General features: G+C 36.6%; 1 long non-coding RNA gene across 1 annotated transcript; it reads left to right on the forward strand.

The window, feature by feature from the left end:
- The first annotated feature begins 1,782 nt into the window (after window positions 1–1,782).
- Window positions 1,783–16,719, forward strand: LOC142181980 (uncharacterized). The gene is made up of 2 exons (XR_012710879.1): window positions 1,783–2,323; window positions 14,816–16,719. It is a non-coding gene; the product is annotated as an uncharacterized LOC142181980 (long non-coding RNA).
- The last annotated feature ends 3,384 nt before the right edge of the window (window positions 16,720–20,103 follow it).

Consider the following 20,103-nt stretch of genomic DNA (forward strand, 5'->3'; position numbering starts at 1 on the left):
TTATTTGTGTTTGAGTCATGCTGTTTACATGCCTTATTGTGGAGGTAAACTGAGCCTCTTATTTGCTCTTTCCTGTTCTTGTTTGCTAAGAGTCCTATGTGTTATTGCTTGTCGCCTTAGTATTTTCACCTTTTAAACCTTAGGGGTCTGTCTAGAACCACCTATAGGTAGAGGCCCTAAATCCCTCCAGGACCATTAAGAAGGGAAGGGTAGCAGCACACAATAGAAATCGTTGACCAACACTCACTTTGAATGACCACTAAGGGGATGGGAAGGGTAGATATGGGATATGATGACTACGTGCTAATATAACGTGTAGCCCCTCGTTGAGGAGTGTTTACCGGACATTGTGTGAGGTGATACTATAGGCTAATCAACCTAGGACTCCTCCTTTTTCAAAATTCCTTTTGTTTAAACATTGTTTTATAAACACAACTTGTCCAAAACCTTTATCTTATTATTTGAGTTATACAAACATGCCTTATTTGTAATTATTTGTTGCAAGTATTTATTTGGAATAATTCATAAATATAAGTTCGACCGGAACTCGCAGTTGTAGACCAAGAGGGGTGCCTAACACCTTCCCCTCGAGGTCATTTCGAGCCCTTACCCTAATCTCTGGTAATGCAAACCAATCCAAGAGTTAATCACTCTAGGTGCCCTAACACATCATAACTCGTTAGGTGGAGACTCTTCAAATACCAAATTCCCAAAAGGAAAGGAGTTATTACACCCCATGAATGTCAGAACCCGTACCTCTCTCCGCGAGGAGGGAAACGGGCGCGATACTCACTGACTATTTTACTAAGTGGGTAGAAGCAGGAGCCTTCAAATAGGTACGAGAAAAAGAGGTCAGAGACTTCATCTGACGAAACATCATATGCCGGTTTGGGTTTCCAAAAGAGATCGTGTGTGATAACGGCCCGCAATTCATAGGTGCACAAATCACAGAATTCTTCCAAAGTTAGCAAATTAGAAGGATTACCTCGACACCTTATCATCCAATGGCCAATGGAAAAGATGAATCAACAAATAAAGTTATTATAAACTTGAAGAAACGACTAGAAGAATCAAAAGGCAAGTGGCCAGAGGAACTACCTGGAGTCTTGTGGGCTTATCGAACAACAACAAAAACAAGTACGGGAGAGACACCATTCTCACTTGTGTATGGTGCTGAAGCCTTAATTCCAGTCGAAAAAGGGGAGCCAAGTATGAGATATACTTGTGAGCATGTGATTTTTGCCCTATACGAAATACTCCTATAAAATCCCAAGAAAATAGGTTTTCTGTTAATTATTTGCCAATTTAGGATTTTTGTAGAATTTTATTTAATTGTTTGCATTTTATGCATGTTTAAGTTTTATTTAAATCATGAAAATACCAAAAATACCATGAATTGCATTTAGGATTGGTTTTTACATTTTTTTTTAGGATTAATCAGTAATTATTTATTTTATAGAAATTTGAAAATCCCAAAAATAACTCATTTTACATTTTTTGTCTTTTAATTTTTAATTTATTGATTTTTCTCTTTTGTAGAATTAAGTGATGTATATAAATATTATAATTAGATAATTAGCTTAATTTTACAATTTGGATTAATTTAGGATTTTAATTTAAGAAAAAGAAAAAGAAAAACAAAGGAGAAAGGAATAAAAGAGGTAATTGAATAAAAGGGGTTTTAATATGAATTTGAGTTAATTCTTTATACCAAATTGGCCAATTTCTTCCCCAAAGCTAACCCAGATCCAAGCCCAAATTCGAACCAACCCCAGTCTAAATGCACTTGAACCCATCAGCCCAAAACTCATGCCCTTTTAATTAAAACCTAGCTCCTAGACCTAGGATAGAGATCAAATTTAGACAAAAAAAGAAGACCCTCCCCTTAGAGAAAAAATCGAAAACGGTGCTCCCCCTTCTCTTGAGAACAATCAGATCTAATCCCTCACAGATTACACCTAAGGAGATGAAAAAAATCAGAGGCTCCTCTATAAAAGAAGCGTCGTTCCCCTCTTCTTCACCTTCACTACTCGTTCACACACAGAGAACACACTCTTTCCCTCCCGTTTTTCTCTGATTTCATCAACACACACATGCTGAACCCTTTGGTAACAAGTGGAAATTACAGAATCTAGAGCTGAAATTAGAAGGTGGCGAAGTTGATTTTTAGCCTCAAATTTTTATTTTATTTTCCACATTTTTCTCGGAATTTCGGAGATTGATGAAGCCGTAAAGATTGCTTCGAAGCTGAGAGCTGTTGGAACTGTTTGATTGTGAGCTCATTGTTGTTTGTTGGCTGGAGCTTCTTGAGTTTTGCTTCTAGGTATGTTCATATTCTCTGTCGCTCTACATCGGATCATGAAATAAAACTTGCTTTGTTAGTTTCTGCCCAGTTCGGTAAGACCAGTTGGCTCAATTGTTGATTTTAGCTTTGAACCCCTCTCTTTGTTTATCTCTAGTTCCAGTAGCATAATTCAAATACTTGAGTACGATGTTGTTTTGCTGATGAAACTAACATATGTCTACTAAGTTTTTACTCACATAAAAGTGATAGATTCGTGGGTCTAAGTCTATTCTGTTTTCGTCTTAGTATTTGTACTTGAAAAAACATTTCTCCTCTTGTCTAGTTGTGCTTTGTGGTGGTGAAGTATCTGAATGCATATTTATACCAAAATGCTCTGTTTGTGCAGAATAATTAATGGCATACAAGTTAGCACCTTATGTTAGCTTTTCTCCATTTGATTTTCATTCTTTATGCTCAAAAGTTCAAGAATCTTTTCCAGTTGCCTTCTGGTTTTTAATTGGAGTAAATAATTTTGGAAGTCCTAAATTTTAGCGGTTACTAAAAATAGAAACTAATTGCTAAATGAAAGACATCTTTGGTTTCAGCAGTGTGCGAGGCTAGTTGATTTGTAATTGGAATTTGGTTGCCTTAAGTTGAAATGGCTTGCCATATTTTGTTTGGGTAATAATAAAAGATTACGTAAAGTTATGAGCGACCCATTTTAAATACCTACTGTTTTGATACAATTGTTTTGCAAATGGTGCTACTAATTCATTTTTTATATATAGTGCATTTGTCTACTTTTTCTCGTAGATATTTTCATGTTTTAACTTTTTTTTCGCATTTCATCTTTAATTAGGATTCACAAATGTCATTTCATCTTCTGATTTATAGGATATTCAATCTACATGTTTTCAAAAATCATCCATGAGATGACACTTTACAACAAATCTTAGACTTAGAAAGATAATTAATCTTTTGTAACATCGTAGTTCGATATAGGCGCGTAATAATAAATCATCGTGACTATGGGTACGGTTCCTGTGGCATGGTCACAATACGTAATCACCAATTAGGGTGTGCATTTCATGTGACCCGATCATAACAACTTTGAATAATAATAAAATAAACGTGTCGCAAATCGTGGGTGCATTTCATGTAGCATGGTTTGCGGTGTGTTCCAAAATGGCAAGTGTACGACAATCGTAACTTGTTCAAGAAATAATTCCATAAATCCTAAAAAGCAGTAAAATAATTAAAAGTTGTTATAAAGCTAAAAATGCACAATTGGTTTAAAACAAGCAGTAAATCAGATAATAGGTCAATTATTAATAGTTTAAGCGACCGTGCTCGAACCACGGAACTCGGGAATGCCTAAAACCTTCTTCCGGGTTAACAGAATTCCTTAAGTAGAATTTCTAGTTCATAGGCTTTTAAAATAAAGTCGAAATTTCCTCAATTTGGGATTTTTAAATAAATTGGTAACTTGGGACACCCAAATAAACTATTCCAAGTGGCGATTCTGAAAGAATTAATAAAACAATTCCATTTCCATTAATGTCACTTAAATTGGAAAAATTCCCTTATATCTGCCCTCGGGTGGGAAAAGAAGGTATGACAATACTCAAGCTACTGAAGAGTCAAATGAAGAAGAGATGCGGGTAAATCTGGATTTGCTTGAAGAAAGGAGGGAAACTGCCCTAATAAGAACGGCAGCGCAAAAACAAGTTACTGAGCGATATTATAATCAGAAAGCTCGTCTCAGATACTTCAAGATTGGGGACTACGTACTCAAGAATATTTTTCAATCCAGAAGAGTAGCCAATGCAGGAAAGTTAAGTCCAAATTGGGAAGGGCATTACAAGATTCGTGGTATTATAGGAAAAGGTGTATATGAGCTTGAAACCATGGATGGCAAGATTCTGCCGTCAAGTTGGAATGTTGTTCATCTGAAAAAGTAATTTCTAAGGGAAGGAAATACCAACAGTCAGGTATCCCCACTTACAATGTTTATTTTTGAATTGTTAAAGTTATACTAACAATTTTAGATGATAGGCAAAAAGCTAGCCCACACGAAACGATGAAATTAGACCTGAAAGACACGAGGAAGAAACATAATTCCTGGTCTAGGGTTACAACTATTCTGATGGATATGTAATGGGTTAAGCAGTCTTCATCTAAATTATACCTCCGAGTCCCATATGTTTTTCCTTTTCAGGAAAGTGAACGCATGGAAGGAATAATCAAGTGCTCGAGATTTCATACTTCAAAGCTCAAACACTTGGGGGACTATATAATATACATATAATATATGTATAAGGAAGGCAATAAAGGCTGAAACAATTAAATTTCAAGTCAATCCTAAAGTCTACTCAACAAATATCATGTTCAGAGCAAAATCACGAGCCAAAAACGCAAGCCCAATTCGAAAACCTGTGAAGAGTACACCCGTGGATATAGATTTCAAAATCTTACGAATGTTTAGGTTAAAGGAAATATTTAGCCATGGGTCATAAAGAAACCCTTGAATTTTCTTTTTTACAAATTTGTTGTAAAGAAAACAGTTACGGAAGAGTTATAGAAGATACTTAAATATATGTAAGGTATTATTCAGTTCGAATGAAATAAAACTTTTCTCAAAGTTATTCCAAGAAACATGTGTGATCCTATTTCTCCTTTCGTATGTTTACACCATTATGAAGTTGAAACATCTTCTTCATTAAGTGTATATAAAAGGGCCCTCTTTTATAATTCATGTTTGATTCAAATAAGTCATGAAATTATCTAAGCATTTTTAAATGCAAAAGTTAAAAGGGTAAAACAAAAACCCGCGTATTAAAATTGAAGTGGAAAACAAAGCCTTAAACTTAAAAGGAAAAATCAAGGGCAAACCACTAAAAGAGTAAAATAGAAACTCAAATCAAAGGCATCATAAAAGAGAGCACAAACTTTTTGATATCTTAAATAACTTAGTTAAAACTAAGTATGAACTTAGTCCTAACCTAATTGTCATTATAAACCCCAGAATAGGACTGGAGGAATGATGTTACCAAAAAACATTACCCCTAAATGGGACCAGGGGTAAAACCACCAATTGTTCACCAACAAAACAAAAAAAATCTAGTTAACTTCACAATTAAACTTTCACTATAGAGCAGATTTTGAACCAGTATTCAAGATGGCATCATCAGCAGCAGAAGGATCAACTTGATCAGAAGGAGCTGGGACATCTACTACGCCAGGATTAGCTTCAACAATTTCGGGAGAATCAGCCATGGGTGAAGAAAAACTTTGGCTTTGCTGAGTTTTTTTAATTGTCTCCTTAATCTTTGCTAACTCAACGTCCAAGTTAAAACCTTCCTAACTTACCTCCATAAGAGAATCATGGCGGGTGCTCAAAATGGCCCAACTTTCTTCAATAGCGGCCTTGAGCTCTTCTTTCTTAGCTAAAGCAGCATCATAAGAATCCTGTAATAGAGCAAGCGAACTCTCCAAAAACCTAACTTTATCGGTGGACACTCAAAGGTCTTCTTGGGCTTTAGTGAGCGTTTGAACAAGCTCACTTGCATAAACATCTTTCTCATCTAGCAAGGCTTTTAGACCTCTGATCTCTTCTGTTGCCTTAGAGAGTTGTTCAGCAAAAGATGACTCAAGAAGGTGTTTGTCCTTGCCTGCCTGGTTGGAAGAGGCTTTCTTAATTTCTAGCTCCGCTGCCATGATTTTAATGTGTTGCTCCAAGGTATATTTGTTCTTTTCTAAAACTTCCATCTCAAGCTGAAGACTTTTATAGTGTTCTTTCCAATTATCAGCCTCAATCTGATAGTCATGCGTCAACTGCTTCGTATGGGAAACCCTTTTCATCATCTTCGTACCGATGAGATTAATCTACATAAAAAAAGGATGAGAATCCTAGTAAAGGGAAATTACGTTAGGTAAAAAGGGAAGCCTATACATTCAATGATGATTTCACGATGTCGTTAATCCAAGTTAAAGAACTGTGACTCTCCAGTTTTGACTTTTCCTCTGGACCTATCAAGGGTTTTAGCCATACATAAGCTTGGCCCGACTTCTTCAGAAGATTACCATCAACAGGAACCTCAATGGTAATTTGCTTCATTGCCCTGCTACCACTTGAAGAACCAATTTCATGACGAGAAGTATTGGTAGCAGGAACGGTTGAAGAAGTTATAATAGCTTCGGTTATTATAAATAGAAGCTAACTGCTAAATAAAAGGCATCTTTGGTTTCAGCAATGTGCGAGGCGAGTTGATTTGTAATTGGAATTTGGTTGACTTAAGTTGAAATGGCTTGTCATATTTTGTTTGGGTAATAATAAAAGATTACGTGAAGTTATGTGCAGCCCATTTTAAATACCTACTGTTTTGATACAATTGTTTTGGAGATGGTGCTACTAATTCATTTTTTATATATAGTGCATTTGTCTACTTTTTCTAGTAGATATTTTCATGTTTTAACTTTTTTTTCTCGTTTCATCTTTAATTAGGATTCACAAATCTCATTTCATCTTCTAATTCAATGTCGGCATCTCATTATGTGGCGGCCTAATCTAACTTTGGTAAATTGGATATTCAATCTATATGTTTTCAGAAATCATCGATGAGATCATACTTCACAACAAATCTTAGACTTAGAAAGATAATTAATCTTTTGTAACATCGTAGTTTGCTATAGGCACGTAATAATAAATCATCGTGACTATGGGTACGGTTCCCGTGGCATGGTCACGATACATAATCCCCAATTTGGGTGTGCATTTCATGTGGCCTGATCATAACAACTTCGAATAATAATAAAATAAACATGTCGCAAATCGCGGGTGCATTGTAGCGTGGTTTACGGTGTGCTCCAAAACGGCAAGTGTACAACAATCATAACTTGTTCAAGAAATAATTCCATAAATCCTAAAAAGCAGTAAAATAATTAAAAGTGGTTATAAAGCTAAAAATGCACAATAGGTTTAAAACATGTAGTAAATCAGATAATAGGCCAATTATTAATAGTTTAAGCGACCTTGCTCGAACCACAGAACCCGGGAATGCCTAACACCTTCTCCCGGGTTAACATAATTCCTTACTTAGAATTTCTAGTTCGCAAGATTTTAAAATAAAGTCGAAATTTCCTCGATTTGGGATTTTTAAATAAATCGGTGACTTGGGATGCCCAAATAAACTATTCCAAGTGGAGAATCTGAAAGAATTAATAAAATAATCCCATTTCGTTTAATGTCACTTAAATTGGAAAAACTCCCTTATATCCACCCTCGGGTGGGAAAAAGAAGGTGTGACAACTCTGACGACTCTGCTGGGGACAGAACCCAAAACTTCTAGTTCAGGGTTCAGAATTCGAGCTTAGAATAACTGTTATACTTGGCTTTATTTATTATCTTATTTTTACATGTTTGAGCCTAATGTACTAAATACCGCTTTTTACCGTTTTGATATTATTGAACTGTATATAAATTATTACGAAATCTTCCTCTCTCTGAGTCTTCTAAATCATCTGGGAAGTGTGCCCTTCGTGTGACTTCTTTTCTGTTAGAGTCATATCCCAATTTTAGAACGAGGTTCGGACAAGTTGCAAAGCCGGTGAAGCTTCTGTATTCCCGGTACGCTGCCCCCCTGGCTCGAGCTGTCCGCTTGGGTAAGACAAGTCTAGAACAATACACCCAGGTTTTTAAACCTAGAATAACATAGCCTCATGTCGGATCCCTAGTAGGAACGTTTGTTTGCATCATGTGCATCTGACTTTGGGGACTCAACACAAGAGTTGAGTCCGTCTAGGATAGGTGTACCCAAATTAAAAAGACCATCCTGATGCATCTTACAAGCTACTTGCGCATTTGTTTGTTTCGGCTTGCATGTTGACCGGCTTTTAGAATAGGGAAAGAAATTCAAAAAAAAAGAATGAAAAAGAGAGAAAAAAATCAAAAAAAGTGAGAGGTAGGTATTTAGAAAGTTCTGAAACTCTGCCGAATTTTTTTTTTTTAAAAAAAGAGGAAAGGTCATTCAAAATGAGCCAAAATTTTCAAGTGCCATATTTCCCTTGCTCAGTCAAAACTAACTGAACTACGCGGGTCTGATTCTCAAGATGTGAGATACGTAGGCAAACTCCATCGGTTCCGGCCCCAATTTAAAAAAAATCCAAAAATAATTTCCTTTAATTCCGTCCTTAGAAACATTTCCTTAGAAAATTCAAGAAAAAATTTTTAAACTCAAAAACAAATAGTTTCCTTCTTTCTAAAGACTTTCATATTGAAAAAAATAAAATAATAAAAATCAATCAAAAATCAAAATCCAAAATAGGGGTTTCCTTTATTTTGAAGTATTTTTCCAAAAACTTCAAAAAAAAAAAAGAATTAAAACAAAAATCGTTTCCTTGTTTAAAAGTATTTCTTTCAAAAAAACAAAAATATTTTGAAAAATTATAGTCCAAAATATTTTCGCTTTTGTAAATAAATAAAAACTCAGAAATCCAAAATATTTTCTTAAAAGTCCCTCTTTCGAAAATTAAGAGGCAACATCCAAAATCCAAGAAAATATTTTTCTTTCTTCTTTAGAAAAAGAGAAAACAAATGAAAGTTCAAACAAAAATATCTTCCTTTTACTTTTGAAATTCCCAAAGTTCAAATCAAAAGAAAAGGAATTTTCAGAAGTCTTTCTTTCAAAATATAATTTAAAAAAAAAAAAGAATCAAAATCAAAGATCCAAAAAATATTTCCTTTCTTCTTTTAAAGCATTTCTTTCAAAAATTTCAAAAAACATAATAAAGAATTGGAAAAAATATATTTTCCTTTTGCCTCAAAGCTTTCATGGTCTAAGTGTTATAAAAAAAGAAAAAAGAGTTAGTTTATTTACTCCATTCCCAATCTTCCTGAACTACGCAAGATCTGATTCATGCGGTGTCATGATACGTAGGCAATCCCCATCGTATTCGATCATAGCCATAAAATTAACTAAGTGAAAAAAGGAGCGACAAGAAATAAAAAGTAACAAAACAAAAGAGAAAGAGAGAGTGCAAAAATAAAAGAGCGGCAAAAACGAGATGAAAAAATCAAGAGTGATTAAAGAGAGGCAGAAATGCAGAAAAAAGGTACAAAGTGAAAAGGGTTAGTTAAGGCCGGGATGAAACATGCAACCGTTAAAACACATGGTAAAACGTTTAACTGTTTAGGTGCATTGCATTCAAACGTGTGATTTCCTATCTACTAAGCGTCTCAAAACTAACAAGGTTGTTCGATGTGCAAACTAGCCAGGTTTTGGTGGTTGGTTTTGTTCGTAGTATAGCCTCCCCTCCTTTACAAGATCCAAAGGCACAGATGGCCTCCGCAAGCAATCTACCAATCATCGGTCCTGAGGATAGCCCAACATCGGCTATTCTGCAGCTAGAATTAGCAGCTGCTGAAGAGAATAAGATATTGCGTCTCCACATATTGGAAATGTGGGGTGCCTGGTGTAATGGTAGGGAACCGCCAAGTGCAATCCCTGAGTTCTCTGAGTTGATCCCCGGGTCAAGTGAGGTTTCCAACGCCCAGGTGCCCAACCCGCTCATCCTATGCGGGCGCCCTCCAATGCCGTCCAATGTTCCTGGCATGCTTTCTATGGTTCTCCCCCAGGCCCCAGTTTCCAGGGCACCTCCAATATTGTTTTCTGTAGTACCAATCTGCACCAGAGTACAACCAACTTTACCACGGTCGTATATTGAGCCTCCAATGTTCACCTTTCAAGGTTCATAGCTTCAATCAGAAATAACATATATGACCCCGTACTTTTTCACTCAACCTTTGCAATATGATCTCTCGGGGGAGCAAGAAAAGGTTGTTAAAAATCCCGAGCAAGAGGAAATGGCTCGGAAGATGAAGAGCTTAGAACAAAGCCTGAAAAACATGCAAGGTCTGAGTTGCCAGAAGAGTGTCTCATACTCTAACCTCTGTATGTTTCCCCATGTCTACTTTCCAGCTGGCTTTAAGATGCCAAAATTTAAAAAGTACGACAGGCATGGAGACCCGGTCGCTCACCTGAAATAATATTGTAACCAGTTGAGAGGTGCTGATGGAAAAGAGGAGCTGCTCATGGCCTATTTTGGGGAAAGCCTCACCGGAATCGCTTCTGAGTGGTATACGGATCAAGAAATTACCCATTGGCACGTGTGGGATGATATGGCCCAAGATTTTGTTCGACAATTCCAGTATAATGTGGATATTGCTCCCGATAGAAACTCTTTGTCCAATTTGAAAAAGAAAACCGCGGAAAGCTTCCCCGAATATGCCGTCAAATGGCGTGAGCAGGCTACCAGGGTAAAGCCATCAATGGACAAAATTGAAATGGTCACGATTTTTCTGCAGGCCCAAGAGGCTAACTACTTCCAGAACATGATGTCTGCTGTGGGTAAGTCGTTCGCTGAGGCTATCAAAATTGGGGAAATGGTTGAAAACGGTTTAAAAACAGGTCGAATCTTGAGTCATGCTACTTTTAAGGCCACATCACAGTCTGCTCAGAATGGTTCGGAGGGTTTGATGAATAGAAATGGGAGTGAAGAGGGAGCCATGATGGTTTCAAGCTCGAGGGGGCCCGCAGGTCATTCAGCCAATCATATGTGCCTCATATCGCCGCACTACACTATTATCCCCTTCAAGACTCTACTTATGTTGTGGCACCGCCTCCCTATGCGGTGATGAACGTGCAACCTTACCCGCGGCCACAATATTATCCACAAAATCGAGCTCCACCTCCTAGAAATGCTCATCCTTACCAAGCTCCATATAATATTCAACCAAATGATTCCCAATGCAATCCTCGCCCAAGAGAGCCTTTCAGAAAGAATCAGTTCACCCCTATTGGTGAATCGTATTCAAGCTTATTCCAAAAGCTAATCAGGCTAAATCTATTGAAGCCAGCAGCCCTGAACCGGCTGAACCCCGAGTCCCAATCACACCGAGCTGATGCTATATGTGCATACCACTCTGGAGTAGTGGGACACACTATAGAGGACTGTTGGACCTTCAAAGGGGCAGTTGAAGATTTGTTTGAAGCTAAAAGAATCTTTTTTCGGGATGAAGAAGCTCCTGATGTGATGAACAATCTGTTGCCTGCCCACAACATCGGGCCAATAGTCATAATGATTTGTGAAGCTGAGGAATTTGATCCGGCACTGAAGGCCATTGCAACCATTGCCGAGACAGAAGAAAAGTCAAAAAATGGTCACCAAGCCTGAAAGTTCCCCATCAGACGGGAGTCTCGGTAGCCAGTATTGCTATCCTTTCTGCGTCCGGATTATCTCAGGGTGTGATCCGAATGTTTTACCTTATTGTCTTACTTTTCGATGTAAACCCTTTTATCTTCAAAAGAATGAAAAAAAATCAAAAAATCAAAATTAAAAATCAAAAAAATTAATATTTCATTGTCCAGGAATGTCTCTTTTCTTAATATTGTCATTTTTTTTCTTAATCTCTTTTTAGTTCTGTTAAATGCAGATTTTAATAACATGAAATGCTTGCGGACATCATGCCCGGATCCTGAAAGCTGTCAGAACTCGAAATATTGAATCAAGAATTAGGTCGCAATGAAGAGAAGTTTAAGGAAATAAAACAAAGAGTTGGAGCAGCTGAAGGAAAATTGGTTCTAGATTGGAAAGGTCCATACATTGCAACAAGCGTACTGCCAAAAAAGTGCGTTGTACTTGGGACACATCGAAGGAAATGTCCCTCAAACAATTGTCAATGCAAATGTAGCCAAAAGGTGGTATGTTGATCCTCCATATAGTGTTAATATTCTCCGGTTGGGATGACGAAGGCTTTCATTCTCGCTAACCAAACATCATTAACCCTTTTGTAAACCATTTGAGCTGGTTACTCTTCTTTGATTACCTTCCTTGGAACCTGAAAGTATTATTGAAAAAAAAAATTGAAATTGAAACGTTGAAAAAAAAAATTTGAAATTTAAACATTGAAAAAATGAAATAAAAAAAAAGAAATGAAAAAAAAATAGGAAGAAAAGGCAAAGAAAATTAAATGAAAAAAAATGAAAAAAAGAGGAAAAGCAGAAAGGAAAAAGAAGGAGAAAACAAAACAAAACAAAACAGAAACAAAGTTCCCTGAACTACGTTCGACTTGATTTCGAAAGGATACATAGGTAGCCTCTCTTTGGGGGTTCGGTCACACCAAAATAAAAATCTAAATTCCCCCAAAGTTAAAACTGGGACAGAAGTTACAATGGTTCGGCGATGGGTTTGCCTGAAATGTTCCAAGGTTGTAATTCAATCCAAAAACTTTTTACCCCAAACCTTGTTCAAGTCCTTATGATCATTCGGCAAGAGGTTCAAAACGGGAGGATACAGTCAGTTGGATCTGACACATAAAAATTAGAAAAATAAAATGAGAGAGTCTTATTTGTGAAAACCCACACGAGCACCGTGAGGCGACATTAAGAAGAGAAATTAAAAATGAGAGAGTCTTGTTAGTGAAAACTCGCAAAGAGTACTATAAGGCAACAGTGAGAAAAGAAATGAGAGAGGTCAGCTCGTGAAAACTCGCAAAGGGCGCCCCTGATTGAAAAGAGGATCCTCACAGCCATCGACATCGATAGATCCTGGCAAGGTTACTCGATTTTGAGGCAAAACTTGTGATGAATTTCTGAGAGTCGAGAGATTTACATAGATCACGCATCCAGTTCAAAAGGCACTTCATGTTCATTGAAGTCCGCATGTACTCCAGAAAAGTCCTTCTTTCCTTTCCCTGAAAGGGACACTTTTTGTTTACCCTCATTCTTTATTCATTGTTTGTTTTCTTTGAATCCCTTTCAGCCTAACTCTGTTCCGAAACTAAGACAAAGAAAGGTTGGTAAGACTGATTTACAGGGCTTCCGTTTGACACGAGCTAATGTGCAAAAAGGCACCCAGCCTCGTCAGGGGCATCAAGTCGACCTCGACTGGCCATGGTGGCCGATACTTCGAAATCAAAATTCTTGGAAAAAGAAAATCAAATTTAAGTGCCTATAAAGGCAAATGAAGCTGAAATGGTTGAGTACCACGTGGCTAACCGTCTCGGCAAAAGTTTGAAAAGCCAAGGTACCCCTAACTCTTTGAAATAGAAGTTGGAAGAAAGAAGCTAGAAATGAAAGGCTTATGAAGGTGGAAAAAAAGTTGGAAAAGGTTAAGTCCCACACGACTAGCCATTGAGACAAAGTTTGAGGAGCCAAAAGTTCCCAAACGCTCCGAAGTTTAAAAAAAGAAAAAAAGAAGAAGATAAAGAAGTCGGAAGGGAAAGGCCTACGAAGAAAAAATAAAGTCGAAAAGGTTGAGTTCCACCGACCAACCATCATGGCAAAGTCTGAAAAAAACAGAGGTTCTCAAGGGCCTGAAATGAAATCGGTCCTTAGGGAACAAACAGTTGCAGTTGAGATCTTCATCCAAGAAGCTGGGCCGAGACCGAGTGATTGAAACAATCAAGGCCACAAAACCAACTACCGTTTCAAACTAACAATTGTTCTTTGTTTGAAAATATGAAACATGTACAATCCAAAGCAACCTTGCAAGAAGCAGGTGCAACCAAACAGAAACTGCGGAAGAGCTAGAAAAAGCTTTGCGGCAAAAATCAATCCAAAAGGGAAGTCTCCTCTAAATTCTTTCCTCCATTTTTACTCATTTTCTTAAATAAAACAAAACAAAAAAAAGAAATGAAAAGAAGAAGAAGAAGAAGAAGAAGAAGAAGAAGAAGAAGAAGAAGAAGAAGAAGAAGAAGAAGAAGAAGAAGAAGAAGAAGAAGAAGAAGAAGAAGAAAAATTCAAAATCATGGTAGCATAGAGTCTCCAATCTCTAGCTACGTATTGCCCAACATAGGGTCTCATTCCCTAGTCGCTGCCAGCATAACCTGGTAGTCTTCTCCAGTACATGATCCCACTCCCTAGTCTGCTTTTCCAACATAGGGTCCCCACTCCCTAGTTGATTTTATTTTAGGCATAGGGTCTCCACTCCCTAGTCTGCCTTTCCAACATATGGTCTCCACTCCTTAATTGATTTTATTTTAGGCATAGGGTCTCCACTCCCTAGTTGATTTTATTTTAGGCATAGGGTCTCCACTCCCTAGTCTGCTTTTCCAACATAGAGTCTTCACTCCCTTGTTGATTTTATTATAGGCATAGGGTCTCCACTCCCTAGTCTGCCTTTCCAACATAGGGTCTACACTCCCTAGTTGATTTTATTTTAGGCATAAGGTCTCCACTCCCTAGTCGCGTTTTCCAACATAGGGTCTCCACTCCCTAGTTGATTTTTGTTTAGACATAGGGTCTCCACTCCCTAGTCACTTTCCCAACACAGGGTCTCCACTACCTAGTTTATTTTAGTATACATATAGGGCTCCACTCCCTAATCTTTTTTTTCCAAGGATAGACAATCCTGATTTTATTGCTTTCAATAAAGAAATAGTTTAGATTTTTGTTACAATAACTCATGAAATTTTCCTAGCAAAAACTGGGGCAGAAAAATTTTGTTAGTTTGTTTGCTTTGGTGCCTAAACAGGTTTTCACCGTGAGGCACAAGGGTTTAAATGACCAAAAGAAGAAGTCTTAACCCAAATAAAAGAAAAAAAGAAACTAGAAAAGAAGTTAAACTCTGAGTGTGGAAGCGGAGAAAAGATGCGGACTGCCTAAGCCATGGTTGAAGTCATAAGCTTTGCATGTACCGCCTTTATCTGAAAAGCAGAAGAAGATGAACCAGTGGTTGCAACTAACGAACATCAAGATTCAGGTCGGAGTCTGCTGGAAGAACCATCCAAGACTCAAGATCAAGCTTTAGAAGGTTTATAGATAGGAATCTTGTAACTCGTAGTTTGATAGGATTAGCTAGTTTAGCTTTTGATCTTTTTATTTCGGTGTAATAAGGAGCTCAGCAAGCAGAAACAGCAGCAACAACAGTGAAATCATAGTTTCCCGGTAGTCCCAGCTACCAAAACTTCCAGAACTACACTGACCTGATTCCTTTATAGCCAAAGATATGTAGGCAACCTCCGAAGCAGGGTTCGGTCAGACCTTTTTAAAAAAATGCTTCCCATGGAGTTTCAAAACGGTCAAAAATCCCTCATAATTGCTCATTTTGTCTTTGCTCGAAAACTCTTCATGTTTCCGAGCAAAGAGGGGCAGCTGTGAGCATATGATTTTTGCCCTATACGAAATACCCCTATAAAATCCCAAGAAAATAGGTTTTCTGTTAATTATTTGCCATTTTAGTAATTTTATAGAATTTTATTTAATTGTTTGCATTTTATGCATATTTACATTTTATTTAAATAATGAAAATATCAAAAATACCATGCATTGCAATTAGGATTGGTTTTTACATTTTTTTAGGATTAATCAGTAATTATTTATTTTATAGAAATTTGAAAATCCCAAAAATAACTCATTTTACATCTTTTGCCTTTTAATTTTTAATTTATTGATTTTTCTCTTTTTAGAATTAAGTGATGTATATAAATCTTATAATTAGATAACTAGCTTAATTTTACAATTTGGATTAATTTAAGATTTTAATTCAAGTAAAAGAAAAAGAAAAACAAAGGAAAAAGGAATAAAAGAGGTAATTAAAAAAAGGGGTTTTAATATGAATTTGGGTTAATTCTTTGTACCAAATTGGCCCAATTCTTCCCCAAAGCTAACCCAGATCCAAGCTCAAATTCGAACCAACCCCAGTCCAAATACACTTGAACCCATCAGCCCAAATCTCATCCCCTTTTAATTAAAACCTAGCTCCTAGACCTAGGATAGAGATCAAATTTAAGACAAAAAAGAAGACCCTCCCCTTAGAGAAAAATCGAAAACGGTGCTCCCCCTCCTCTTGAGAACAATCAGATCTAATCCCTCACAGATTACACCTAAGGATATGAAAAAAATAAGAGGCTCCTCTCTAAAAGAAGCGTCGTTCCCCTCTTCTTCTCCTACACTGCTCGTTCACACATAGAGAACACACTCTTTCCCTCCCATTTTTCTCTGATTTCATCAACACACACATGCTGAAACCTTTGGTAACAAGTAGAAATTACAGAATCTAGAGCTGAAATTAGAAGGTGACGAAGCTTAATTTCAGCCTCAAATTTTTATTTTATTTTCCACATTTTTCTCAGAATTTCGGAGCTTGATGAAGCCGTAAAGATTACTTCGAAGCTGAGAGTTGTTGGAACTGTTTGATTATGAGCTCGTTGTTGTTTGTTGGCTGGAGCTTCTTGAGTTTTGCTTCTAGGTATGTTTATATACTATGTCGCTCTACATCGGATCATGAAATGAAACTTGCTTTATTAGTTTCTGCCCAGTTCTGTAAGACCAGTTGGCTCAATTGTTGATTTTAGCTTTGAACTCCTCTCTTTGTTTATCTCTAGTTACAGTAGCATAATTTAAATATTTGAGTACGATGTTGTTTTGTGGATGAAACTAACATCTGTCTGCTAAATTTTACTCACATAAAAGTTATAGATTTGTGGGTCTAAATCTATTATGTTTTCGTCTTAGTATTTGTACTTGAAAAAAGATTGCTTCTCTTGCCTAGTTGTGCTTTGTGGTGGTGAAGTACCTGAATGCATATTTATACCAAATGTTTTATTTATGCAGAATAATTAATGTCATACAATTTAGCACCTTATGTTAGCTTTTCTCCATTTGATTTTCATTCTTTATGCTCAAAAGTTCAAGAATCTTTTCCAGTTGCCTTCTGGTTTTTAATTGGAGTAAATGATTTTGGAAGTCCTAATTTTTAGCGGTTATTAAAAATAGAAACTAATTACTAAATGAAAGACATATTTGGTTTCAGCAGTGTGCGAGGCTAGTTGATTTGTAATTGAAATTTGGTTGCCTTAAGTTGAAATGACTTGCCATATTTTGTTTGGGTAATAATAAAAGATTACGTAAAGTTATGAGCGGCCATTTTAAATACCTACTGTTTTGATACAATTGTTTTGCAGATGGTGCTACTAATTCATTTTTTATATATATAGTGCATTTGTCTACTTTTTCTCGTAGATATTTTCATGTTTTAACTTTTTTTTTTCTCGTTTCATCTTTAATTAGGATTCACAAATGTCATTTCATCTTCTGATTCAATGTCGGCATCTCATTATGTGGCGGCCTAATCTAACTTTGGTAAATAGGATATTCAATCTGCATGTTTTCAGAAATCATCCATAAGATAACATTTCACAACAAATCTTAGACATAGAAATATTATTAATCTTTTGTAACATCATAGTTTGCTATAGGCGCGTAATAATAAATCATCGTGACTATGGGTACGGTTCCTGTGGCATGGTCACAATACGTAATCACCAATTCGGGTGTGCATTTCATGTGACCCGATCATAACAACTTCGAATAATAATAAAATAAACATGTCGCAAATCGTGGGTGCATTTCATGTAGCATGGTTTGTGGTGTGTTCCAAAATGGCAAGTGTACGACAATCGTAACTTGTTCAAGAAATAATTCCATAAATCCTAAAAAGCAGTAAAATAATTAAAAGCTGTTATAAAGCTAAAAATGCACAATTGGTTTAAAACAAGCAGTAAATCAGATAATAGGTCAATTATTAATAGTTTAAGCGACCGTGCTCGAACCACGGAACCCGGGAATGCCTAACACCTTCTTCCGGGTTAACAGAATTCCTTAAGTAGAATTTCTGGTTCGCAGGCTTTTAAAATAAAGTCGAAATTTCCTCAATTTGGGATTTTTAAATAAATTGGTGACTTCGGACACCCAAATAAACTATTTCAAGTGGCGATTCTGAAAGAATTAATAAAATAATTCCATTTCCATTAATGTCACTTAAATTGGAAAAACTCCCTTATATCCGCCCTCGGGTGGGAAAAGAAGGTGTGACAATACTCAAGCTACTGAAGAGTCAAATGAAGAAGAGATGCGAGTAAATCTGGATTTACTTGAAGAAAGGAGGGAAACTGCCCTAATAAGAACGGCACCGCAAAAACAAGTTACTGAGCGATATTATAATCAGAAAGCTCGTCTCAGATACTTCAAGATTGGGGACTACGTACTCAAGAATATTTTTCAATCCACAAGAGTAGCCAATGCAGGAAAGTTAAGTCCAAATTGGGAAGGGCATTACAAGATTCGTGGTATCGTAGGAAAAGGTGCACATGAGCTTGAAACCATGGATGACAAGATTCTGCCGTCAAGTTGGAATGTTGTTCATCTGAAGAAGTACTATTTCTAAGGGAAGGAAATACCAACAGTCAGGTATCCCCACTTACAATGTTTATTTTTGAATTTTTAAAGTTATACTAAAAATTTTAGATGATAGGCAAAAAGCTAGACCACACCAAACGATGAAATTAGACCTGAAAGACACGCGGAAGAAACATAATTCCCGGTCTAGGGTTACAACTATTCTGATGGAAATATAATGGGTTAAGCAGTCTTCATCTAAATTATACCTCCGAGTCCCATATTTTTTTTCTTTTCATGAAAAGGACCGCATGGAAGGAATAATCAAGTGCTCGAGATTCCATACTTCAAAGCTCAAACACTTGGGGGACTATATAATATACATATAATATATGTATAAGGAAGGAAATAAAGGCTGAAACAATTAAATTTCAAGTCAATCCTAAAGTCTACTCAACAAATATCATGTTCAGAGCAAAATCACGAGCCAAAAATGCAAGCCCAATTCAAAAACCTGTGAAGAGTACACCCGTGGATGTAGATTTCAAAATCTTACGAATGTTTAGGTTAAAGGCAGTATTTAGGCATGGGTCATAAAGAAACCCTTGAATTTTCTTTTTTACAAATCTATTGTAAAGAAAACAGTTACGGAAGAGTTATAGAAGATACTTAAATACATGTAAGGTATTACTCAGTTCGAATGAAATAAAACTTTTCTCAAAGTTATTCCAAGAAACATGTGTGTTCCTATTTCTCCTTTCGTATGTTTACACCATTATGAAGTTGAGACATCTTCTTCATTAAGTGTCGTATATAAAAGAGCCCTCTTTTATAATTCATGCTTGATTCAAATAAGTCATGAAATTAGCTAAGCATTTTTAAATGCAAAAGTTAAAAGGGTAAAACAAAAACCCGCGTATTCAATTGAAGTGGAAAACAAAGCCTTAAACTTAAAAGGAAAAATCAAGGGCAAACCACTAAAAGAGTAAAATAGAAATTCAAATCAAAGGTATCATAAAAGTTGAGCACAAACTTTTACATATCTTAAATAACTTAGTTAAAACTAAGTATGAACTTAGTCCTAACCTAATTGTCATTATAAACCCCCGAAAAGGACTGGAGGAATGATGTTACCAAAAAATATTACCCCTAAATGGGACCAGGGGTAAAACCACCAATTGTTCACCAACAAAACAAAAAAAATCTAGTAACTTCACAATTAAACTTTCACTATAGAGCAGATTCTGAACCAGTATTCAAGATGGCATCATCAAAAGCAGAAGGATCAACTTGATCAGAAGGAGCTGGGACATCTACTACGCCAGGATTAGCTTCAACAATTTCGGGAGAATCAGCCATGGGTGAAGAAAAACTTTGGCTTTGCTGAGTTTTTTTAATTGTCTCCTTAATCTTTGCTAACTCAACGTCCAAGTTAAAACCTTCCTAGCTTACCTCCATAAGAGTATCATAGCGGGTGTTCAAAATGGCCCAACTTGCTTCAATAGCGGCCTTGAGCTCTTCTCTCTTAGCTAAAGCAGCATCATAAGAAGCCTGTAACGGGGCAAGCGAACTCTCCAAAAACCTAACTTTATCGGTGGACACTCAAAGGTCTTTTTGGGCTTGAGTGAGCATTTGAACAAGCTC

This window comes from Nicotiana tabacum, chromosome 1 (assembly GCF_000715075.1).
Source record: "Nicotiana tabacum cultivar K326 chromosome 1, ASM71507v2, whole genome shotgun sequence".
Lineage (NCBI taxonomy): Eukaryota > Viridiplantae > Streptophyta > Magnoliopsida > Solanales > Solanaceae > Nicotiana > Nicotiana tabacum.